The sequence below is a fragment of the Mastomys coucha genome, unplaced genomic scaffold (assembly GCF_008632895.1).
Source record: "Mastomys coucha isolate ucsf_1 unplaced genomic scaffold, UCSF_Mcou_1 pScaffold9, whole genome shotgun sequence".
Taxonomy (NCBI): domain Eukaryota; kingdom Metazoa; phylum Chordata; class Mammalia; order Rodentia; family Muridae; genus Mastomys; species Mastomys coucha.
The window spans coordinates 11,526,281-11,552,857 of NW_022196915.1; the positions used below are offsets into that span (position 1 = coordinate 11,526,281).

The following is a 26,577-nucleotide window of genomic DNA, read 5'->3' on the forward strand; positions in this document are numbered from 1 at the left end:
GCTCCTGGCTGGGCTGATTTCTTCTCAACCATCAGCAATCAAATCCACATCACCACTGTGAGAATTAATTCCTCCTCAAGCTCCCCTTCAGAGAGGTGAGAAATTTGTATGCCTCCCATTAGCATAATTGTGACCCCATTTCTTGTGAAATGACAGCCCTGGTTTGATTATGCTCAGAGAGCATCCCACCACCCTGTCCTGGGCGGCATGATGAGCGCGTTCTTGCATTAACTGACAAATGAACGGTCTGCAGTCCAGGCTTTCTCTGTGATCCATGGCCAGCATTTACAGTTCAGCCTAGCTCCATGAGTCCAGAGGAAGTTCTACTTTATATCCCCATAGCTGGTTATATGTGCACTGAGAGGCATTAAATGTACAGGTGTGGCTGGAAGGGCAGAGAGCTTGAAGAGGGGGCCTGGGCTGGTTTGGGACATGTGTTTCTTATGCTTTGGGGATCAATTCCCCTCCTACCCAATGGGAGCTAGTAACTGGCCCTTTATACCCTATACTAGCTTATACTAGGTTGTCACCCAGTACATGCTAAACCATGTGTGGCACACATCTTGGAGTAATGCTCAATTAGGGAAAAGTTATGAATTTGAAATTATAATTACAGTGTTTCTCTGTGCCTCCTCCAGACCAGTTAGCTCTACTGGGTTAACCAGGGCTGGGTTTGTCTTGCCTCCAACCAGGTAAGACCCAAGGGGTAGCCAAAAATACATACACATGACCATCACATTCAATAGCAACTGCTAGCTGTCGAGCAGCTATATATATATTTTTTGCATCTGCCTTGCCTGCATGGTGAACTGTGTTAGGAGCATTGGGTGGAAGTGGTGGCCTTGATTGTGGCAGAAGAAGGATCTCTAGATCAAGTGTCCTTTCTCAGAGCCCTAGGACCGGGGACATGCCATAGGCCAGATAGATTCAGGGTTCCAGAAGGTTACTGGAGCTCAACAGAGGGGTATTGAGCCCCAGTACTTGTGTTTGTGTAAGTGAAGAAGGGTTTCCTTCCTCCCCTTTCCTCCCTCTTTTGAGACAGGATTTCACTACGTAGCTCTGGCTGCCCTAGAACTTGCTCTATAAACCAGGCTGGCCTCAAACTCACAGAGATCCACCCGCCTCTGCCTCTCAGGTGCTGGGATCAAAGGTGTGTGCTACCATCGCTGGGCTAAAGGGTTCCCTTTTGCTACTGCTGATTTCCTGTTTAGCTTCTTTGTTCCCATGGCTACTGAGACAGGGGTTTGTTGCAGGGAGGGGGATACAGGTAGTTCTAGGGGAAGAAATAAAAGGCGAAGGAGATAACAGTAGTTGTAGAGGTGCTCTCCCACACAAAATGGTCATGTCTTAGTATTTGGAACTTGTGCTATGTCACTTTCCATAGCAAATGTGTCTTTGCAGTTGGGATAAAGTGTCTTGTGACAGCACATGGCCCTGGACTATCTCTGTAGGCCTCATGTTATCTGTTAATACGCAGAAACAGAAAAAAAAGGCAGGGAGAGGTAGTAATAGAAGCAGAGGTCGGAGTGATTTGAGTACTGGCTTAAAAATGGAGTAAAGGAGCCAGAAGCCAAGGAATGCGAATAGGGTTGGGGGTGGGGGGTGGGGTGTCTGTAGAAACTGCTTTCAGAGAACAACAGGACAGATTCTCCCTGGAGCTTCCAGAAGAAAGGCAGCCCCTCAGTATCTTGATTTTAGCCCAGTGAAATTTGTGGCCAACTGATGTCTGCAACTGATAAGTTTACTTTGTGTTCAGCCACTAGACATGGGGCACTTTATTACAGCAGCAACAGGAGATGGATACAAGAATAGCTCCTCCACACATTCGAAATCACATGGAATCTTGGGGTACACAGTGTTTTAGAAGTGCACTGAGTAAGTGGGCTTTGGTGGCATGGCTTGGAGCACCAGTCTAGCTAATAATGAGCAAATGTAATTTCTTAGTGTCCAGGTACTCTCAGCACCTTGTGATCCAGGAATGATTATTCCTACCCGACTGGGCCATGCCAGGCTGCAGCCAGGGGCATCCGAATGGGCGGCACAGGCTAAGGGAGTGCTTGTCACTCCCACCCATTTTGACAGGTTCACATTTCACTTGCAGACTTGACCCCCACATCTGCCAAAAGGGGGTAAAAGCATTCCTCACTCATTGAACTCTGAAAGAATGCATAAAATTGAGGATAGGATGTGGTGGCAAAGGTCTGGAGATGGATGATGGCTCTGGGTGTCCTCTGGCCTGGCCCTGTTGGCTGGGACTGGGGGAGAGCAGCAGATGCCCTTTCCCATGCCTGCCAGCTTCTCCTGACTCACTGCAGGCACGCAGCATTCTTATGCCCATCCAGAGCTGCTTTTGCCCCTACTCATTGGAGCGTTGGACCCAGGCATAAGCTGTTTCAGCTGTAAGCACCTTGAAATGCCCCATCTGCCCCGCCCATGGGGCTGACCTCCCCAGGCCTAGTTGCCAGGTATTGATTTCCCCTTTAAATATTACTGCAGCCCAGGAGCATGTATGGATTAATTGATGAGGCTAGGCTTGTACCTGCACACTTCATTAACAGCTGCTCCTAATTAGTGCAGTAGTCATTAAGAGACTGACTGGGGTTTTGAGAATAATAGTTTTATTTTTTTTTCCATGACTCTAAAGCACACAATAAATTGGAGGGTGAAATGCGTTGGTCCCAGGTTGGCATGGAAGGCACAGGGTGCCTAGCACTTGGGGTCTGCCCAGGAACAAAGCAGCAGCAAAGAACCAATGGCAGGCTAGAGTAGAGACATCCTTGGAGTCTTCTGGACTACCAAAGGTGGCTGCTATGGTTGGGACAGGGACTGATGTCAAGATCACAAAGGTCAGGGAGGCAGAGCCGGGAGGAATACCTGGGATGCTGCGGGCCAGTGTTCCACTTGCTAAACGGAGACTAAGATGTCTGAATGAAATGCTATAAAGATTTGACCAAGTGTGTGGGAGTGTCCTCTGCCCACTGAGTGTGATGCTGAGGTGGAGCTGCCCCATTTCCCTTCCTAAGGCTCTTCCATCTTAGTCTGCGTCATTCTCTCTCTCTCTTTCTGTCTCTCTGTCTCTCTGTCTCTGTTTCTCTCCCCTTCCCTCCCTCCCTCCCTCCCCCCCCACCTCAAAGAGTTCAGGCTACCTTACTCCCAAGACCTCAGCCTCTGCCTACAGCATGCCTGCTTTAAAAGGGAAGGGGCTTATCAATAGACTCTCAGAGTTACTTGGACTGATGAGATTAGTCCCTAAAATGAACGTGTCAGCTGACTCTCTTGGAGCTTCAGTCACACAGATTCCTGTAGAGGTTCTGTGGGCCACTGAATGTGGAGGTTCCACAGGTATAGAGAATACGTCTTGAATGGATGGGAATCATCAATGGACAGTGGCCCTTGTGTCCTCTGGACACCTTACAAACACATCTGGGAAGAGTTATCATCCTTTCTTAGGTGGACCTGAATCATCTGTTGGGTACGTTTTGTGGCTTCACCGCAAAGGCATGATTATTATGCTAATTCATTGAGGACCATCTTTGAAGACTTCCTGCTTTCCAGGGGCTGCTGCTCAGTGCCCTACCTGTGTTAATTCATCTTCTCTTTGACAGCCCTGGGAGGCAAGCATTTCTACTGATTCTGATTTCATAGAAACAGAAGTGAATGTTCTAGCTTGCCATGGTCACAGCACTGGGAGGTGGAGATGAGCCCAGTGTTCCAGCCCAGACTCCACATTCTTTACCACAGAGGTCCTGAGCCATTTATTTATTTATTTATTTATTTATTTATTTAGGATAATTTCCTGGCTAAGGGACTCCGTTTCCAGCACATGTATGGACAGCAGTCGGGTCCAGAGCAATCCAGGGTGGACATTTGGGACAAAGGCTGCCCACCATATAATGTGGGTAGTATACAGCATAGCTGGACCAGTCTGTGTTACGTCTAGAGAAAGGAGGGGGAAAAGTTGAGTCTGGAGTGGGGATAGTTTGGTGAGCTGACAGAGGCTGGAAACCCAGCAAATTACCTGCTGTGAGTGACTAGAGGGAGCTAGCTGGCAGAGAACGAAGGCAAGGTTCTCTGATGATGTGAGAGAGACACTGGTCCTAATACCACAGCTCTGTCAGCCTTCTCAGGGGATAACCTCACATAACACAGCTGCCATGGCCTTTCCTGGGATTCTGTGAGGATCTGCTGTTCATTGCATTGGCTTTTTCTCTTTGAGTCTCTCTTCCCTGCAAACAAAGAAACTCTGGCATAAGCATTCCTTCATCAGCTGTTGAGGAAAATGCTGTTAAGGGAGCTCATTCCCCCATTTGTTAAGCAGTCTCTTTCCACAAAGACAGTGGCCTTCCATAGGACCACTGGGGTTGACAGGAAGAACATTCTAGAAATGGTGTCTAGCTGTGCACTGGCATCTCCACCACTCAGGGTAAGGACAGGATGCTAGATAACTCAGTGGCTTAGAGTATCAAAGTTGCCTTCTGTTCTGGTTTGGTTTCTGTTGCTGACCAAAAGCAACTTGGAGGTTCATTTATTTAGTTTGCAGATTACAGTCCATCACTGAGGGAAGCCAGGGCAGGAACCCAGAGGCAGGAACTGAAGCAGAGACTGTGGAGGAACATTGCTTACTGGCTTGTTTTCCATGACTTGGTTTGCTTCTTCCTTTCTTCCTTTCTCCTTCCTTCCATCCTCCCTTCCTTCCTTCTCCTCCTCCTTCATTCCTTCCTTCTCTCCTTTAGTGATTTATTTGTTTTTATTTTATGCACATTGGCATTTTGCCTACATATCTGTCTATTCAAGGGTATCAGATCCCCTGGAATTGGAGTTACAGACAGTTGTAGACTGCCAAGTGGGTGCTAGAAATTGAGCCCACGTCCTCTGAAAGAGCAGTGATCCTAACCAGTGAACCATCTCTCCAGGCACTAGATTTGCTTTCGTATCCCACCAAGACCACCTGACTATTGGTGGCACCACTCTCAGTAGTCTGGGCCCTCTCTTATCAATCAGCCCCACAGGTGTGTCACTAGGCCAATCTAATCGATGCAATTTCTCAGTGAGGTTCTTTCTTCCAGGTTAATCTAGTTTGTGTCAAGTTGACAAAACGAACAAGCACACCTTTCTTCTCTCAGATACAGACTTAGCCAGGCAATGCTGTGTTTCCTTTATTCTGTGACTGAGTCCCCTAAGCCATGGTCTTGGAGCCCTGGGATCTTGTTATGATGTCAGTGTTAAAGATTCTTGGCTCTTCCAAGACTTAGGAGAGCACAGAAGAAGTAGAAATGAGGGGCTGCAAAGATGGCTCAGTGGTTAAGACTAGGTATTACTCTTGCAGTAGACCAAAGAAAATAGAATCAGTATCCCTCACAGTACTATGGTTCAGAGCACATGGTCTGCCTAGATGCAAGACAGGCTGGGAAATGTAGTCTTCATCTAAGGTTAGCAAAGGCTGTCAGTAAAAATTCAGAGAGAAAATAAAATTTCTTATTAATACTCAGCACTGCCCACGGTATGTTGGGAAACAGCCATTGGGAATACACAGATGAATGGGTATGTCTAGAGATATTTTTTTTTCAAGTAGTAAAATATGTAAAAGTCTTTCTTAATTCCTGGGTCAATCAAAAACTAGAGAGGGTCTGGAGCTGGATGGCTGTAGTTTTTAGACTCATGGTCATATTCTGGAGGATGGCCTTGGTCTGGCTGTTAAGTATCTCTTCAGTAATCACCATAGGGTTGCTAAGAGAGAGGTAGTTTTGTTTGTTCATTTGTTTGTTTGTTTTTGGTTTTTGGTTTTTGGAGACAAGGTTTCTCTGCATAGCCCTGGCTGTCCTGGAACTCACTCTGTAGACCAGGCTGGCCTCGAACTCAGAAATCCACCTGCCTCTGCCTCCCATGTGCTGGGATTAAAGGCATGTGCCACCACTGCCCAGCGAGAGAGGTGTTTTAACAGAAGCAAGGTGCCTCCTGCAGCTTTCTTTCTATAATGAGAAAGGCAGAGGTCATCAGGTAGGAACCACCTTGTGCCATCCCTATTCAGCACCTGAAAGGAGATGAAGAAGCCACACGTCGATGGGAGGGTAGCCTCAGATTACAGAAGGTCCAGAGAAGGTGTCTGCTCAGGACTCCAGTGTCTTCTACAATGTCATGTAAGAAGCCGGCAGGTGATCTATCCAGTGCTGTGGACTAGCCAGGTTAGGACACTGGTGGGCAATGCCAGCAGACAAGTGCTGGCAGCCTGCAGAGTCATGTCTAGTCCTTCACAGTGGGGCATCGAGTCACCCAAGCAGAATGCTCTAGCTCCCGTTGCCACTTCCAGCAGGAGCTGTGCAGGAGGTGGCTTTGAACTGGACAGTTGGCACTTTTTAATAATTCAAAGGTGACTTCTGCAAAGAGGAAATCATCAGAAGTGGGGGACGATGTCACTATCAGCAAGAGTACTCTCTTCCCTTCCCTGTCAACTGGCAGCCTGTGGGATAAGCATTCACGGAGCAAAGCCAGTATCAGTTATTGAGAGAAATAGAATCATTCCGTGTTTGTACATCATCGAGCTTGGGCTGTCAATCAACCCTACAACATGTATTTTTAGCATCAGCTGCCAGTTAGTCATCTGTGCCTCAGAATAATCAGAACCAAAGATAGCAAACTCACCTACGTGTGTGGACTCAGAGTCAGAGCCATGTTGTTTTGAGTGCAGTCTCTGTCTGGTCCTGTGGGATGTCTGCAAGGCTTTTGACCCTTCTGAGTCTCTCTCATACGTTACATGGTGAATAAGGAAGCCAACTGCTTGAGACACCCACTTTGAAGCATTGTTCAAGGGGGCACAGGACAGACTCTTCCTCCCTCTTGATCTCAGGCTCTTCATGTGGGAGATGGAGAGGTCTAGTGTTGTGCTGTGCCCTGAGTGACATTCATTTTAAACTGCCCAAAAGAAGCTGGATGTCTGAGATGCTTTCTCAGAGGAAGGCTAAAAGGGAGGTAGTGATAGCCTCACTGGGAAGTTCCTGCTCTTTGAACATCTCTCTCCTCCTGGACAAACTCACTTCCTCTCTGGTGCCTTGATAGGTTTCTCCAGGCAGACACCATCTCTTCCTTTCCTGGGGACTCATGTTTGCACTTGACCTCAGCTCCAACATTTTTTACTCTTCTTGAAAGGTTGCTGAATATAAACTTCTTATAGCCATTCTGGAAATCTTGATCTTCACCCTTCCCTGGTTTCAACCCTGAGCCCTAGCCTCACTCATATACACACAGACACAAATACACTCCGACTCATTGCCCAATGGTCAATACTAGCATTGTTGAATATTCTCAGAATCCCAGATCTCATCACTGACCTGAGGGCACACTCACCCTGGCTACAAGACTGGACTCTCCCAGCTCTCTCCTGTCCTAAAAGTATGGTCTGCCACTTTCTGTTGCAAAAGCAGCTGGTAAAACCAGGCAAAAGAGACCCACACACTCAGATATTCCATCCAGGAGCTCTGGTCAATGGTTGTGTCTTCTTGGCCCCCAAATGACATGGAGAGGACATTATCAAACTAGTCCAAGTCTGTGCAGACATTCTTTGGAGACACTGGCCCCCAACCTCATGAACTCTGTGATTGATGCAAACATGTTCCCATTATTGTACCAAAGATGTACTGATGGCTGTCTTGAGGGAGTGGCTTTATCAGTGGACTTGTGGTAAAATGCATTCTGTGATCTAAGGTGTCCTGCTGACCTCATTAATCCCAATTATGTGTGAGATGTGTTGTGTTATGTAATAACATCCACTTGTCTATGCTTTATGCATCTGGTCTACAAGTCTACTTACCAGACCCTGGAGACACAAAGTGATCAAAACAAGATTCCCAAATCACCAGAGCCTGTAACTCAGGGCAAACACATGTATTAAATAATCTCAAAAGCATAGAGCTTTATGAACCTGAGGAAGGGAGTGTGGGCTAGAAAGACAACAGTGGGGGTGGGGTGGGGAATGCGGGGCAGGGCATTTAGAATGTTCTCAGCAGGGCTGAAGAGATGGCTCAGAGGTTGAGAGCATGTCTGGCTCTTGAAGAAGATCTGAGTTCAATACCCAGCATTTATATTGGGAAGCTTACATTCCAGCTCCAGGGAGATCAAATGCCTTCAGCCTTCACCTGTACCGGTACTCAGATGCATGTATCTATACATAGTTACATACACGTTTACATAGTTAAAACAAATCTTAAAAAATATTCCCTGTAAAGGGAATACAGGTATGAAGGAAGATGAATGAGAGAGGTTCCATGAATCTGGTGAGTCTGGACAGTGAGGCATGGAAGTAGGAAGATTGAGGGAGGCAGGGGCTGGACTCTGGCATGGTGACAAAGTTTGGCTTTGGCTTGGGGACAAAGGAAGTTTCCAAGCCTAGTCCTGGCATCTGTACAAAGTGTGTGTGTGTGTGTGTGTGTGTGTGTATCAGTTTAGAAGGATCCCTCCAGCCACTGTGTCCAGGGTGTGTGGACAAGTAGAAGATGGTGGGAGAGGACCATTATCCCTCCAGGAAGATATGACGATGTGGTGGACACAGTGGGAAGGAAGCTACAACCTGGGAAACTAGACAGATCTAGCCTGTGGGAGGCAGACAGCATCAGGTAGGCCCCACATCTCTTTGGAGCAGTTGAATACATGGTGACCCCTTTAGTCTGGGGGACCTTGGGGTTTAGAGAGAGATCTTGGGGAGTGACAAAGGGAAGTTACAGTCAGCAGTAGTTGGAGACAAGGTCCCTGCTGTGGCCATATCTCCCAGACAGACCGGAAAGAGCCTGGAAATTTGCATCAGGGGCTGGGAAATTCTTTCCATGTTCCAGGGCTTTTGCTGCTGAAGTGACCCTCTCCAAGCCAAAGAGGAAAAACTAAAGACAAAACAGAATGGGGGCAGGCAGGCAGTTCTATGCTCCTGTTGCTCTTCCCAACCTTTTGCCCTTTCAGTGGCTTAGTAACTTCCCAGGAAACCACTCCCTGAGTGTTGGTCTGGCTAGCTCTAGGTACTTGAGGTTTTCCAATGCTACCTTCTAGGAGAGACCATTCCTGGTAGCTCCATCCAAACCATATTGCTTGCAAAAGCACTCCCAGTCCTAGCTTGATACCCTGCACCACTCCCCACTGCTCTCTCTGGAGGCCCTGTAACTAATTCCTTTATGAGTTGGTTTCTGAGAGCAAAACAAGGCCTATCAGTCAGATCTGCTTTTTAGAGCTCTCCTGTGTCCCCTGCTTTACTGCAGTCACCTCTCTAAACTCAGTGCCTATACTAGCTTCACTTAGGCAATTGCCCTTCCTTCCCTCCATCCCTCCATCCCTCCTTCCTTCCATCCCTCCATTCCTTTATCCCTCTATTGCTCCTTCAATGGGTAACCTATTCCACAGCTATCTAAGCTGTAGACCTTATCACATGGTCCTCTTGCCATCCACTCTTCACTGGAGGCCTTGGGGGGAAAAAACTCCAAACACTTAATTACATTTTGCAGACAACTCTGAATTCCATCTCCTGTCTTCTAGTTTTTTCAGTCACTTAGCCCTTCATTCCTTTTGAATGTGACAAGCAGGCCTTTGGCCTCTCATTTGGCCAGGTCTCTCTTGTAGCCTGGAACACAGTGTCACTCTATAAAGATTCAGTAAACTAATGTACAATGAATTCAACACAACAAGGAGAGGAAACATGCTCCCCCAGGCAGATCTGCTTCTGGTTCCCTAAACAGGAAGCCAGGCAGCACACCCTGCATCCACACCATGACTCTCTCACAACCCCAAATGCTTTCCTGGTTGGAGCATTTGGTCCCTGAGACTCAACCTGGTCCCTTGAACTGCCTCTAGGGTCCCAGCTTTCCTGGTCGGCCTTAATTAATTGTAAAATTGATTAAGCAGCCCCCTTTGTCAGGCTGGGCTGGTGTTTGCTTGTATTTTCATACTATTACCCTTTTATATTTCTCTGGGTGCCTTCAGCTCTCCACTGACACCTTTTATTGGGGAAATGTTAATTTAAAAATCATCTATAATGCAGGTGTCACAAATCAAAGCTGTTCAGTAATGAGTCGCTCTTATGTCGTATAAAAACAATTAATTAAAACCCTTTCTGAGAGAGCCTTGCCAGCAGATTTATGTTTCCCTGTGTCTCCCCCTCGACTTCCCTTTCTAAGGAACCTCCTTGCCCTCAACAGCCTTCTGGAGGGATGGATTTCTCCCATCTCTATCTAGAGAACAGAATCTCAGCCTGGCAGTGTGGGGAGCCTTCCAGGTGTTGCAGTGGAGGTGGATATGGGAGCTTTCTCTCAATGATCTGATGGACAGTCTCACTTCCTCTTCCTTGTTAATCAGTTCAGCACTTGGGCTCTGGCTTCCTATGATTTTTGTAACTTGGGCTAATTCTTTCTTCTTGACTTGGGCTCAGTTTCTCTCTCCATAAAATAGGTACACTGATTTAGAGCATGGAGTGCAAATCCAGTATTGTCTGTGCCTTGGACAGATCCAGTGTGAACCAAAGAGCAGGAGAGGAGCATCAAAGTCTGTGAAGGATAGCCTCTACTTCGCAGAGGGAAGGCAGGCCTGACGCAGTCTTTTGCAGAACCTTGCAATTCAGTTGATGAATTGCAAAAGTACTTGGCAAAAGTACTTGGTCAATTTGCCCCCAGACCTCAGAACCTCTCCTCACCTCACCCTTTGTACCTGTGTTTCAGGGAGTTGTTCGGGGGCTATGTTTTCAGGGTGTAATTCAATTAAGCTTGTGATCCCCTGAAGCAAAGTGGAATTTTGCATGGGAGGTAGGGAGACTTAGCATCACTCCATCTCTGACTTTTCCTATCTCTGGCAGCTCCTGAGAAACACCGAGGTTGCAGGTTGACTTCTCTTGATTCTGGGCCCTAATAAGGGCACTTTCCTGCATTCCCACCTGCCACAGTGCACAGAGAGGGACTGTGTTATTGTCACTCAGCAATGGAGTTGCTGTGCTTGCCTCTGAGCAGATCAGGTCTCGGGACTTGGCTGGTGCTGAGCCAGAAACTGTTTTGTGTTCTTCCACCCTCTGATCCATCAATCCTTGTGTTAAATTCCCTGCTTAAAATATCCAGAGAAGAGTAGGAGTCCTAGCTGGAGCCTGACTGGCACAGTCCTTTGTGGTATTATCAGCATTTCCATCCAGTGAAAGGCAATGACTTGTGTCAGTAGGTGGACTTCATGAAGGATGGAGACCGTGTGCTGGTTCATGGCTGCTCAGGACAAGCTGAATTTCAAGGTCATGTGTACTCTTATCTAGGATAGATCTGGGAAATCAGACAACACTATCTCTGCATTGTAGAAGCTCCTAGTCTTAGGAGTGAATGTAGTTTTCATAGTGTCTAAATGTTATCCTCTCTGCTTCTCCTGAATGGCTGCCTTCATTCTCCGAATGGCTGGACCTTCTTCAGTCCACACCCTCCATGGCAGGCAGCTCCCACTGCCTACAAGGTGGTACTGTTAGTGGACAGCTTGGGCAGGCTCTTAGAGGCAAGGATTTGCCCGGTCCACTGGTCCTCTCCTCCTTTTACAAGACCATAGGGAGGGAGCGTCTATCATATGAGCCGCAGCTGGGGAGGCTTTCTGAAAGAGGGAACCCAGGCTTGAAACCTGGACTGTCCCCCTTCAGTAGGAAGCTGCCCCCCTCCCCTCTAACACTGTGCAATTTGGAGATGTCTTACTCTAAATGAGAGAAGCCAAGCTGTGTGGCCAGGGTCCATGACCCTCTGGGTGGAACCCCCTCCTGTTTCAGCCCATGTGGCCCAGTATGGCCCCTCTCCTGCTCATCTCCCCCTCCCCTGAGTAGGGCTGTGAAGTGTCTAATCCAGGCTTTTATCTGGCATCCACAATTAGAATGTCAAGATTGAATAATCTGCCTTTATCTCCCAGATGACAGCCATGTAGAAACTTCAAAAGAAACAGTTTTGCTGGCATCTAACGGCTTTTGTTAATTACTATATCCCAAAGAAAATGAAATAAAGGAGAAAGAAAAATGATATTTCTCTGTGACAACTTTGTAAAAATATCGGTGACGAAGCGGCGCCGGTTTAAGGGCTTTAACTATTCATGTGGCTGAGAGCTGGCTTGGGCTCAGGAGACTGAGGACGTGAATACACACGTGTGCACATGCACACACATACACTTGCACACCCACATTGGCTTATGCAAACCATTCACAGACTGCAATCACAAGCACCCTCACAACCCACCGGCACAGCCCCTCACCCACTCTCCTTTTCTTCTCTGCATTCTTAGGAATCCCTCCCAGGCCCTTTTGGTGCCAGCTGTATGCTGGAGACATAGATACACAGGACACCGGGGCACCAGGGAAGAAACACAGTTAGACAGAAGTTGATTTCCACCATCAGCTGTGGCACAGCTGTGATGTTTATGGTGGAGGCTCCTGGGTAGCACAGGTGGGGAAGGGAGTGAGGCAGAACACGGGATATGGGGCCGGAGTTGTCAGGTTAGAATGCAGTACCATCACAGGACAATCATGTGATGTTGGGTAAATCACTCCCTCTGCACTGCATGTCCTTGAGCATTCCTCAGATGCTGCTGTTAGTGAGAGGAATTAGCTAATTCTGCTGGTGGTGTTGACCTGGCACTCACTGGAAGGCTTCATGGAGGAGATGGCCCTTGATTTGAGGGCCTTGATGGTATAGGAGAAGGATCATAGATTGTAGGACAAGAAAGTGACACTTGGAAAAGCGTGGGGGCATACGTCAGGGGTGGCATGGATATATATATATATCCCATGAGTGACAGGCGGCTCTGGTGAGACATGGGGGATGATTGGGTGTGAACCACCTTGAAGGGGAAAAGCATTGGGTTTTATTCTGGGGGTAACATAGGAGGGTCCCTATAAAAGTTGAGCTGTTGCAGGCCTGGTATGTTGAGTTCTGCCTCCCCTGGAGGAAGGTAGCAAGGAGTAGGTGTTGGGACTCCAGATGACTCACAGGCCAGAGAAGGGCTATGCCTGATGACATAGGGTGTGGTTTGGGGTCAGGAAATGAAGCTGGTGGCCTTGCCTATTGCAAGGCTGGTACTTAATATGGGAAGTCTCAGGTAAGGACTGAGATGTCTGGTTGACCCAAGGAAGAGACGGGGCAGACCAATGGATACTGCCTGCATCTAGGTGCCTGCATCAGGAATCAGACATTGCCTCCACTGAGAATGTAATTGCCAGTCCCAGGAGCAGGGACTAGAATTCTGCTGTGTGTCACCTTCCCCCGAGGCGGCATCTTCAGTCATGTGGGACAGGCCTTCTTAGGACCCTACCGAACGGAAACAGAAAAACCTGAGCTGCTCTCAACCATGGAGAAGCCCAGGGGTGGCGCCCCCTATGGTTGTGGAGGGAATGATTAGCACAGTCAGAGGCTGGTACTATCTCACAGCCTTCCCCTCCCTCTGCTCACCGAGAGGAAGCACCACTGGGATATTGGTGACAAGAAGGGCTTCTGTCACAGGCAGAGCAGAACAGAGGTAGGTGCCTGCAGAAGTCGAGCTGCAGACCGCATCATACTGACCTCTTAGACATAATAGGGGATACTAGGCTGAAGGGGGTTTGGACCCAAACACTCCAACCCTGTCTATGCCTCTGCGCAACTTTGGTGTCAACAGGCCTCTCTCCAGGGTGCTGATCCCAGGATTTCAGAGCCTTGTGTCCCCCCTGGGCTGCCATGAACATCTTCCCCTTGCCCTGGCTGAGCCCCCTTACCCCAGGGATCTAGTGCAAGGTGTCTGGGAGGGTACAGGAGCTGCTCCTCTCCCTCCTCAATTAACCCTGTTGAGCCTGAGGGGAGCAGGGGAGCAGGGAAGCTGTGGCTCTGGTCTGATCTCAGCCAGGTCTGGAGTCTCCCTGGCTGCCCCTCCCTCCCTGTAGTCATTAGTCTCCAGGCTGCAGGTGGAGTGACAGGCCCCCTCGCAGCTCTTGAAAGGGCCTTTGTTTTATCGCCCTCCGTTCAGATGCTTCAGAGCACTAGCAGGCCATATTTTAATCTCAGGTCTTTGCAAACAAAATCGTTAAAAGCAGATGGCTGTGAAGACCGCCATGAATATTAATAGATATTGAAAAAAAAGGACCCTTAATCTTTCCATAAATCTTCCGGCGGAGGTGGGGGACAACTCAGAGAAGAGGGCGGCCGGGTAGACACAGGTACCCAGCCCTTCCCATCGAAGCTTTTAGCCTAAAGGGAGGTGATATCATCATGCCCACAGCTGGGCATGATGATGGGGCAGGAACAGCAGGACCAGGGGTGCCACCACCATCTCTGGTCCTACCTTCCCTTCCTCTGTAGGGCTGAGCCCAGGACCGGGCTTCTCCTTGCCATCCTGTCCTGCCAGGGCCAGCTGCAGCTGGACCCTTTTCTTTTGGTGTAACTTACAGTGACGTCATGCTATGTATGCTAGTCCCCTCCCAACCTTGGTGGGTGGGATTGCCAGGCACATTTTCATATTAGGAAACAGATCCAGGACATGGGAAGGGCTGGGCTCAAGGCTACCTGGATCTGCGTGGCCCTCTGTGTTGAATCTTGGAGCAAGGTCGTTCATCTGGCCCTCCACAGCCAAGCATCACCTGTTTACATGCCCTTGAGTCAAATGTTTTACCATGCACAATTCATTCATCTGGATTATACATTTAACAATGGGAATATCTCTGGGCGGAGTGACCTACTGAGTGGCTGAGTTACCCAGCTGTATCCAATGGTGAAGTGCTGAAGACTTAGCTCAGCCTTATTCTGACTCTGGAAATTCCAATCAGTATTCAGTTCTAAGGAGTCTGTTTCCTTTCAGGAAAAATGCATCTAATGAAACAATCTTTTGGGGTAGACAAGACTGGGGGAGGGGGTCGTGTCCAAGGATCTCAAAGATTGAGATGCATAGGAAGGCCATGTGTCACAGCACACCAGCTGAGAGAAATTGTTCACATTGTTACCCAAGCACCTTGTTTACCCCAGGCCTGCCCACATGGTGACAGGAGGGAATGAATAATCAGAGAAAGCAGAGAAGAGACATGGGTCAGGGGAGGCATGGTGATTTGGACAGGGCAGAGGACGGCAGCAGGGGACAAGGCTGCTCAAAGGACCAATGACCTTGATCCCAACCTGTGGTCTGCTTGGCTCTGTGTTTCAAATCTCATCGAATCAGTCTTTCTCCCCCTCCATCCCTCCCTTCTTCCCCTCTCCCTCCTGCCTCTCTGCCAACTGTAGAGAATACAAGCAGCGTGGTTCTTACATCCGACAAATAACAGGCAAACTCCAGAGACAGACATCCATGGAAGCATCCAGGGGGATGCAGATGTGGCCGAGGGATAGTCTAAAGGAACTCAGTTTAATAGAAACTTATTTATTTTTGCAGGTGGGGGTGCACATGTAGAGGGACAGTTTTAGGGAGTCAGTTCTCTCTTCCATGAGTTCCAGGGGCTGAACACGCCAGGCTTGCATGACAAATGGCTTTACCCTCCTGAATCATCTCACCAGCTCAAAGCCAGCCAAAGGGAATCCATTTTAAAAGAGAGGGGGCTTCCTTGTTCTCTCAAACCAGTTTAAACAAAGCTTAAGCTGTCATAACATCCTGAAGACAATAGGGTCTGGGCAGTCTATGAAGCAGGTAAGGACCAAAGAGCAGACTAAGCAGAATGTAATTCACAGGAAAGATCTTCACAGGTGCCTGTTTCTCACTAGTAGGGCCTTTCCCTTGTCTGACTCTGTCGCCAACAAAGTCACCCCACCTGCCTTTCCCTTGGCCTGGTCCTGCACACACATGCCTACATCATAGGGCACACTCTGGTGGGTGGGGCTCTGCTCCTAAGGAAAGCTTGAAACATTTCTTAAAGATGAAAAAGAGTGGATGAGGGCAGCCAAGAGAGGACATCTTCTCGAAATTATCTGTCAATAAGTTATGTGTATAGGCTTTTCATGGAGGCCAGTTTTGAGGGAGAACCAAGGAACTGAGGAACCCAGCCACTCAAGCCTCTTTCCATCACTGCTGTGTGGAATACAACAGATTCCCTGAGCCTGTCTACTAAGAGGCTGAGGCTTGGTCCATTTCAACAAATATACCTTATTTATACTGTATAATTTAAGGTATCATTTTATTCAGGTGCCATTCAAACATGTGCAAAACGCTTGCATATGCCATAGCTATTAATGAAATCATTACGTACAAACAGCTACGCTTTATCAAGTCATTCATTAAAGGTAAATTAATGAGGGGGACAGCATTAAAATATTTCGCAATCATTACCAGGTCCAGCCTAACCCACTTTTATAAATATTCATCAACAAAAACGTGCCTCAAGAACTCACCCAGTAAATTAAATTCCCGTCTTGAAGTGTTTTGCTTCTATTAATGGCATCGGCCGTGGTAGTTTCTTTGATTTGTTTTCCGGAACTTTGGGATATATTGTACAGAAATAATGACAAACTGAGTAATCGCTGATAATTAGGCCAAACCTATTATTCCCGTGGTATTTACATTTTGATTACTATCCCCCCCACACTCCCTACCCCAGAGGCAACTTCTCAAATCCATTCTAACACAAGACAAAATAGTGAGGGAGTCTTCCAGGGCTGGAAAGATAACTAAGAAATTCACCTGCCGTGTGAATCTCTGCCAGCCACTCTGCTAAACATACTTCTGAGTACAGCGAGCTCACTTCCACTCCAGAGGGTCTGTTTTATTCGCAGGCCCCCTGTGATCTACATCTTCATCTCTGTGCTGAATGCACAGCTACGACCACGCTTTGAGCCCCAAGCACGGGAGTGGAGGATAATATACTTCACAGCATAGAAAAAGCAGCTTGTGGATTTGACTGCACTCCTGTCTTCCCGAAGCCTCCCATCTTCAAGCTGAATTTTTCCAGGGCACCACAAACTCCCTGATGTGAACTCTGGTCTCTCTATTTTCTCTTCTATCTTTCTACTGTGCCACTGGGTGATTTGGGCTCTGCCTGGCCTTTTACCTCACTTTTCACTGCCCTAGGTTTCTCTCTGCACCTTAACTCACATAGTCCTGAGCTGCGGGTCAGGTTGGTACATTGACTATCATTGACCTCTGAACCTTTACACAAGCTGCAGTGTCCTTTCTTCCATTATCTGTCTGATGAACTCTGCAGAACCCTTGTGTAGTGTGTGTCATCTTGGTAGATTTCTAACCTCTGTTCTGGAAAGAATTGAATATGTCTTCTTCTTGAAGTGCTTCACTCTTCGTAAGGGCATGTTATCTTCTAATACAGTGAAATGGGATGCAGGAGGTATCCTAATTTGCTTTAAGTCTCTGTGATAAGCAAACTGGGGGCTGACTTAGCTTAAGGTTCATCATTGAGGGAAGCTAGGACAGGATTTTAGAGCAAAAACCACAGAGGAATGCTCCTTATTGGCTTGCTCTTGTGGCTCCACTAGCTTTCTTAAACAACCTAGGACCAAACGCTCCAGGAATGGCTCTGCCTACAGAGAGCTGGGCCCTCCTACATCAGTAATTAACCAAGAATATACTTCTTAGACACATACCCAGGCCAATTTGAAGGAGGCAATTTCTTGGTTGAGATTCCCTCTTCCCAGATGTGTATAGGTTTGTGTCAAGTTAATGAAACTATGACAAAGGGGTTCACAAAACTTGGAGGCCCCTTAGGGTTGCCAGGTTAGATCATTTTCTGACTACCATCATACAAATCTGTAGATGTAGAGTCCAGCTTATAGCCCCCTCCCTTGGTCATCAAAAGCTCGAACACTGTACTAAGTCCTCCCAGAGGAGATTTTTGATATATTCAGTCTTCATTGCCTAAAGAGAGTAGACTTGCAGCTTTAGAAGGGGAGCAAAGAGGAGTGAGGGAGTAGACACTCTCCCCGCACCACAGGCTGCATTATTCTAAGCCCTATGATTTCACAACCTTTTTGTAAAGGGATTTTTATTGCCATTTATTTCTGGGGCCAAAGGCATTCCACTTTGTGGAATGTAAGCAATTGACAATCATGTACTGTGACCTCGATTTGTCATTAAAACATTTATCAATGGGGATTGGTGATGAGGACTTGACTCATATCATTGCTGATGAAGGTTTTGTGTGTGTGTATGTGTGTGTGGGGTATATAGTGGTGATGGTACCTTGGAGTAAGAGGTCAACCTCAAGTATGGTTCCATCTTGTTTTTGAGACAGGGTCTCTCATTGTTCTAGAACTTGCTAATTCAGCGAGGCTGGCTGGCCAGCAAGCCCAGGGGCTCTCCTCCCCCTGCCTTCTCAGCCCTGGAATTATGGCGTATATCACCATGCCTGACTTTTTTTATGGGGGGTTTGAAGCTCAAACTTGGGTTTTGTGTACCCCCATCTCACCTTCCAATAAATCTCTCAAGTGAGGTCTGTTGCATGGTATGATTTTGTGGCATTCCCTCTCTCTCTCTCTCTCTCTCTCTCTCTCTCTCTCTCTCTCACACACACACACACACACACACACACACACACACACACCCTCTTTCAGCTTGGGCAACTTCAAAATCAACTTAAATAAAAAGAAATCCACTATGGTTCTAGAAACTCCTACTGGTCCAGGAGTCATCAAGCCATTGCTTCCCCATGATCTCACAGGGATGAACATTGATGTCATCCAGTAGTGAATGAGTTCTGATGGGTCTATTTATACTAATAACTCTGACATGTTGAGCGCTTGCTGTGGGCCAAACACTCAGATGAGCATATGGACCATTGTTTCTAACCTTGATTATGACTCTTGGAGAGTGTAGGTGGAAGAGACTCCTAGGATCCATTTTGCAGTTCAGAAATTGAGCAGAAATATCTCAAAGATTCAACTGGGCAGCTACACAGCTGGCATCCATCCTCGGGCTGCCTGGGTACAGATTTGGAGAGATAGCTGGGTTCTGTTGTTGTTGTTGCTGCTGTTTTGTGGCAGGCTGACCTGGGTTGATTTGAAACTTATTTTGTGGCCCAGGCTGGCCTTGAACTCACAGTAATTCTCCGATGTCAGCCTCTCTAGTTCTAGGATTATAGGTACGAGCTGATACCCGGCTGACACACGTTTTTAACTGACATATTTTCCACTCCTTTTCCAAGCTCAGTATCCCTTATCTAAAATACTTGGGACTAGAAATATTTTGGAATTCAGATCCTTCCACCCAGATTCTGGAATGTTTACATACATGCAATGAGATGTCTTGGGGATTGGAATCAAATGTAAACATAAAAGTCACTGTTTTGCATAGTCTATACTTAGCATTGGGGCAGTTTCATAGGTCTGTTTGTCTGCCCGTGTTTGTACTGAAGCCTGCCAAGAGAGGTCAGGTGTGCAATTTTTCACACCTAGCTTTGCATCTCAGATTTTAGGATATGGGATCTGAGTTTGTACTCCATTTAGTCTACAGAATTGTCAATCCAAATGAGCTCTGTGTCCAGCCTTGTTCTTGAGGCCTCCTTGCTGGTCTCCTTGCCTCCACTCCTGTTCTCCAAATGAGACTTGTGAAGCAATCAGGTGACACTTCAACCAAAAGTGTCCATAGATCACCCCCAGAAAACAGAACAGAGACTTCCATGGCTCCTGGGGTTAAGTTGGGATTCCCAAATGGTATCTGCAAAGCTAGAAGAATATACCACCCTTTCACCTGCCACTCCGCCCCTCCCCCCCCACACACACCAGGGACTAGAAATCAATGCTGTGGCTCATGATCTGCATTCTCATCTCTCTCCCTCCCTCTCTCTCTCTGTCTCTCTCTGTCTCTGTCTCTCTGTCTCTGTCTCTGTCTCTGTCTCTTTCTCTCTCTCTGTATGTGTGTGTCACACTTAATGTGGGAAGGGTGACTGTCTCATCAATCTTTTAAATTACTTACCTGCAGGTAAAAAGGAGTGTGTGTTTCATAGGAGACACCAAACACTGTTCTCATGAGGGTATCTTTGACAAGGTAGGAGTCCAGTGGTCTAGAAGTTCCTGGTCTGACCTTGTCTGACTTATATCCTGGACTCTCAACCTCTATCTCTACTGGCCAGCTTGGATCCAGCCTTCAGAGAGGCTTTTGTCTGGGAAGGGCCTTCTCTTTCTCTTTTCCATCTCTAGCTAACCATCACTGCAGCTGGAAGCCCTTCCTCCCCTTTCCCCTTCCCCCCTTCCCAGCACCAGGGCCATCCTCTTCAGCACACTGCACACTGTATTTCCTACATGTTTCATAAGTTTACCATGTCAATGTCAGTGGTGTTCTCTAGACTGTATGCTCCACAGAGGGTGTCACCCTGGGGGAGGACATCTGCTAGCCCAACAGGTATCAGGACAGGTTCATTTCTGCTTACTATATTACTCTTTAGGTCTACCTACCACCATGCCTAGAACACACATTGAGCAAACACGTGGGGAACATAAGTCATAAAGAGTAGATTACTGTGCTTTTTATAAATAAGAAAATGGAGGCTCAAGTGGGCCCTCAAGTGTGTGTCTGAGGCACCAGGAATATGACCCATGGGAGTCTGGTTCTCTATGAAGGCCCGGAGTCTCTATTTTTGTTTGCCCTTCTCAATTTCCTGTTCATAACCCTTGAAGGTGTCTCTGGGCTACAGGCTCACAGAGTGCATCCTCTCACCCCCCCCCCCCCCACCCCCCCCCCCCCCCCCAACCCCCTCACGCTGACTGAGCTGAGCGTGATGCACAGGGGTGGCTGGGGAAGACACAACTCAGACAGTGACAGCGACAATATTAGGAGCGAAAGAGATCAATTAAGCCCATCGAGCTGATTTGTGAAGCTGATTAAATTAGGAGCCTCCCTGGGGGTAGCTTCCCTCTCAGGTTGACAGGCCAGCTGCTTGCTGCCAGGCTGGGGGTGCTCACCAGACCCTAGAGAGCACTGGGGCCACTTTACTGTGCTTGATGAATGGAGAGGAGATAAAGAGAAGCCACATTTAGACTGCTCAGGGAGCTTAGGACTTGGCTTCACATGGGATCCCTTGGAGGACCTAGGGAAATGAGGACGGGGGGCTGGCCTAGCTTACAATAAGATATTGGCCTTCTGAGAGGTATGGTAGTCTGTGTAGGGCCCCCAGGCTTGGAGGCTCAGATAAAGGTGGAGTTGGGAAGGGGAGCTCAGGACTTTTGGCTTCTTCTGTACTCTGTCCCTATTTTGGGTTTCAGCATCCTGGTTGGTTTATTTCTCCATTTTTTCCCAGACTCAAGGCTCGTGTTCTCCGTCCCCACCCCCTACCCCCATTGACTGGATATAATCAGATTATCTCTCTAGTAACCTGACCCCTCTGCCTGGCCTCAGGACTCCCTTTCAAGGACTATCCCCAGGGCAGTTTGGCAAGAATATCCTTGTATTTCAGAATGTACCCCCTCTCCTGGCCCCTGGGTGGGGGGCTGGGTAGTGGATTTGGACAAAGGTCCTGTGTGTGCATAGGGACAACGGATGGGGGAGGTTACAGAAATGAGGCCACAGGCTTCTCCAGAACATGAGGGCTGGGGAAGAGGGATGCTTTGAATGCAAGCTGAAGAAATTGACCATAGTCAACGTCCTACAAGTGATAGCAGAAGTTGTGATTCCCTAGAACACCAGGTAGCCATTGTGCGCTGTATTTCTGGATGGATGGTAGGCCCTGAGAATCCTGGATGCCTGGAGAGGAGCACTCAAGGCATAGAATGATGGAGGGCTTCCTAGCAGAGGTGGCCTGGGGCTGAGAGACAAAGATCAAAGCCCAGGTGGGGAACAGAGTATTTCAAGGTGCCTGAGGGTCCTTGAGTGGCCAGAGAGGAGGCTGGTGAGAGCGCATCTGGCCCTCTCCAGACCTGGTACAGGTCATGCTAGAAATCAATTGAAAAATACTCATGCAAGTCAGAAGATGCTTAGGGCTGTGTGTCCCCAAGTGATAGCAGCAGGATTCACACCCAGGTCTGTGGGGGGTTGGGAGTCTTAATCCTTTCCTGGGCTCACCACCTAAACATCAGCTGGGAGTGTGTGAAAGAAGGGACAAACCTTTGGAGACTCACAGGTCTCAAGAGGCAGGACAGGATGAGGGGTAAGAGCATTGGAAAGTCAGACAGGTCCCTTGTCTGGGCGAAGAGATTCACTTGGCCAACTGAATCCGTCTCCTTGCAACTTACCTTCTTCCTATATAAAATGGGCATATGGAAGTACCTATATCCTGGAGCAATTGTGAAGATTAAATAAACACACACGTACAAATAGCTTACAATAGTGCCTGCTGCTCTGAATGTTAGCCATTGTGGTTCGGGACAGAGTCTGGATGTAGGGGGCTCAGGTCTTGAAGAAGTATGCCACAGGAATAGCAAGACTTTGAAAACCATCCACTGCCCTTCCCATGTTGGTGAATCTGCTGTTGAGTTGGTAGAACACTTCATGTTCTGCAGAGAGTGATTCATGCATCTCTGCGTGGAAGAGCCCCCCAGACTTCTTCCTTGAATATACTCACTCAGAAGCTGAGCTGCTTAGAGACTCTGAGTGAGTGAGTGCCAGGGTATCCTGGAGCCAGGCTCCTGAGTGCTCAGGGTCTCTTGGCTCTGGAACAGGTACTTTCTTGCTGGCAGACAAAGGCCTCATAGAGCAGGGTTTGGGTACTCTTGTGACTGCTAATGAGAAGCAGGGCTGTTCTCTCTCCTAAGCCTCGGGCTCATTTTTAATGTTTCTGGAAACATGGAATGATCTTCCTGCCACACTGGTGAAATATTAGCCATTATTTCTCTGTTACTTCCCATTGGAAGTCAGGTCCTGACAAGGGGCGCCCAGAGCTCTTGGAGCTGGAGAAAGCCTTGAGAGTTAGCTTTTGATCTGTGTGAACCTTGCTAGCATCTCTGCTCTAAGCAGAGGGCTACACCCGGCGGCAAATGGCTTCATCTTCTCTTTCCACGCCTGGCTTGCTACCCAGCTCAGCTTTCTCCACTCAGGGAAGTGAGACAAAGAGCCTCCACTGTGGTCTTAGAGCCTCACCTCTGCAGCACAGGTCACAGGCCTGAGGGTACTTTTTCCATGCTGCAATGGCCACTTCTCTCTCCGCAGCCTACTTCTTAGTCTAAACTAAGGTTGTCCCCTCTGCCCCCGATTGTCCCATGGACATCTTAACTGGCCTCACCACTTCCACCCTCTACTGTGCGTACAGAAGATGTCTTTGGGAGTCCTCTTTAACATAATCATGTGTCCCTTTCCCTGTCTGTGGGTTCAAATCCAAGGTCAGCTGATTCTGGATCAAACATACTTGGAAAAACCGTCAGATCTACTCTGGACATGGGTTGTCCTTTTGTCCTCACTGTTTCTGGAACAATACAGTGTACTAGCTTTTCCCACAACACTGACTTTTCTACCAGGGAAGGTGTGTCAGGCTATATGTAAACACTGCAGCACTTCATACAGTTGCTTGAACTCTACAGAGCTTTCTATACAGAGGGGACTCAGAGCATCATGGATAACAAAAGAAAACAGTAGCACTTTACAGTTTCTGTGAAACTGGGAATTAAATCTATGTTAGGCAAGTGATCTACCATTGAGCTTATATTCTCAGCTACTTTTAAGTTTGTTTGGTTTTTGTTCAGGGTCTCACGTAGACTAAGGTTGCTTCAAATTTACTATGTAAGAGAGGATGAGATGGTAACTTCTGATCCTCCTGCCTCTAGTTCCTGGGAACTGGGATTACCAGAATACCACTACATTCAGTTTCATGTGGTACTGGAGACAGAACCTATGGCTTCCTGTACACTGGATATCATAGTTAAGCTTCCTCTTGCTGCAACAAAGCAGCATGCCCAAAAAGCAAGTTGGGGAGAAAAGGATTGATTTGGCTTACAACTTCCACATTGCTGTGTATCACTGAAGGAAGTCAGGACCGGAACTTAAATGGGATGATCCTGGAGGCAGGAGCTGATGGAGAGGCCATGAAGAAGTGCTGCCTACTGGCTTGCTTCTCATGGTGTCCAACCTCCTTTCTTGTAGAACTCAGGGCCACCAGCCTAGGGACTGTACTACCCACAATGGGCTGGCCCCTCCCTCTCAATTGATCACTAACTGAGAAAATGCCTTACAGCTGTATTTTATGGAGACATTTCCTCAACAGAGGCTCCTTCCTCTCTGATGACTCTAGCTTATGTCAAGTTGACACAGCCAGTATACTGGGCAAGCACTCATTCAAGTCAGTATATGCCTGGATGATGACAAGGGACCAAACAGGAAGGGAGGCACCAAGGAAGGGACCTTTAAGAAACCACTGTGTGTATATTCTTACAACAACCTCGTGAGTAGGAACAACATATTTCCAAGTCATTCCCAAAACATGTCAGGGCTCGAAGCCTCCTGGTGGCAGCTCACATCAAGTAGAGACTCTCCATCAACTGTCCCCCTTCCTGCCTCTCTGTCACATGTTTTCCTTGTTGCAATAGGTAGCTGGAAAGTTGTTGGGGCTGCAGTTTTTCTTTCTCTGGTGTTTGGAGTTCATAACTGGACTCTTGTGCTGGCTAGTTTTTATGTCAACTTGATACAAGCTAGAGTCATCTGGGAAGGTGGAATCTTAACCTAGAAAATGCCTCTGTATCCTATACAGTCTATAGGATCAACCTATAGGCAAGACTGTAAGCCATTTCCATGACTGATAATTGATGTGGGAGGACCCACTTCAATGTGGGAGGGACCATCCTCAGGTTGGTGGTCCTGGTTGGTATAAGAAAGCAGGCTGGGCAAGCCATGTTGAGCAAGCCAGTAAGTAACATTCACCCATGGCCTCTGCTTCAGTTCCTGCCTTGAGTTCCTGCCTCAACTTCCCTCAGTGGTAGGGTGTGACCTGGGAGTCCTATTCTCCTCAGCTTGCTTTCGTTTGTTTTACCACAGCAATAGAAATCCTAACTAAGACAGTTACTCTCATGGAGTGAAATGGATCATGTGATCAGCAAGCTTTATATTTTATTCTGTTCTTTGCTGGTATAATGAACACCTAGACTGTGCACTTTATAAAGAACAGGAAGTTATTTGACTCATGGGCATTCTGAGGTCATGGGGCAGGCTTCTGATCTACATCTGGTCAGAGCTTCCTGATATATCCAAACATGGAAGAGGGCATCACTCGGTCAGACAGAACCTTTTGCTGGGTAGAGTATCTCGTCCCCTCTTCCTAGGATAACACTAATGCCATCATGGGGGCCCTACCCTGGTGACCTGGTCTAGTTATTATCTCCCAAAGATCCCACCCCCCACCACTAGTAACACACAGGACTCAGTTCTAACATATGCACTTTGGGGAGGCATATTTAAACCATATTAATATAGCAATAGTGTGAAACACTAGGCCAGCAGTGAAAGGACTCAGGGCTATCCCCGCCCCCCAACGCCATGTTTTTTTTTTTATTTATTGCCAACAAGCCTCTCCCAGAGACCAGCTAAGCTGTATGAGAGTGCACAGGAGAAAATAATAAAAACGCCCCACCCTCTGTCTGCACATTTTCTAGCTCTGGGTCTTATGTCTGTCTTCTCAGAAGCACCCAAGAGGCAGACAAGCCTTAATGGTGACTTCAAATATCTGTTGCTCCTGATGGTATATGGGTGGTTGATTCAATAGGCATCTTTCTGGAGGATAGAATATGATGCCAGCATCAAAAAAAGTGATAGGCTAGAAAGGGTTGTTTGGGCTGTGTCATGTGAAAAGACAAAGTTTAAAATGTAGTATATTTGTGAAAAAATATAGATCTACACACATGCACATGTGACAAACCCTAGAAAATGAACACATGAGAACATCACTGTTTTTAATTATGGGAGACAAAGTGATCTAAACATTCCTATTCTATCTATTGTTTTATATGAATTATTTTTGACAAAAGTTCTTTTAATGAACACTATCTTTTAAAAGAAAAGCTAAAGAGAAGGATTTGATTCTTTTGCAGATCCAGAAAGCATAACCATTCCCCGAGAGCCACCGTTCTTCTCCTAAGTGGTTCCTGGCTTTGGTGGCAGAGGGCACCTGGGAGGCCATCAGCACCAAGAAGGGAGCACGGAGGCCACTCTGAGGAGGAACTCCATCAGAGCACCTTTGCTTGGGATCCTTGACCCTGGAGCCCTGGGGAGGGCTGAGGCTAGCAAACAACAGGCCCTGGTTGTGTCTTCCTGTATCATTTACCAAACATCTTAACATTCAGTTTCCCTTGTTGCCTTCCATTCTTTTTGTCTGTTCCATAAGGTTCCTGGGCCTGCTGGTGATATGGACAGCCTTTCCAGACAGTCCTATTCACACCTCCTCTGGGAAGGATACCTGAGGGGGGCAGAAGAAGCGTGCCATGACATTGGGACATGTGAGCACAGTCAGATTCTGCATGGACCCAGCTGGCATAGATGCTTTATAGCTGAGCAACAGTTCATTGTGGACAAGACTGGCCCAAGCCACCTTGGTTTCCTGGCTGCTGACATGTGATGCAGATCTGGGATGCGTAGGCTACAATTTTATACCAGACCCAACTCTGTCTGCTTGTGCCTGGTCACACAGTATGTCAGGGGACATGAACCCAGTGATGGTATCTTGGCCTATTTTTCTGTACATACAAACTTGAATTACTAGTTTTTGGATTGGGTGTCTTTGGCCTGATTCTAGCATCCAGA

The 26,577-nt window shown here is 47.5% G+C and overlaps 1 long non-coding RNA gene across 1 annotated transcript; it reads left to right on the forward strand.

The window, feature by feature from the left end:
- LOC116084967 lies at window positions 1–26,130 on the forward strand. Its single transcript, XR_004116335.1, has 2 exons — window positions 1–95; window positions 25,869–26,130. It is a non-coding gene; the product is annotated as an uncharacterized LOC116084967 (long non-coding RNA).
- Window positions 26,131–26,577: the final 447 nt, after the last annotated feature.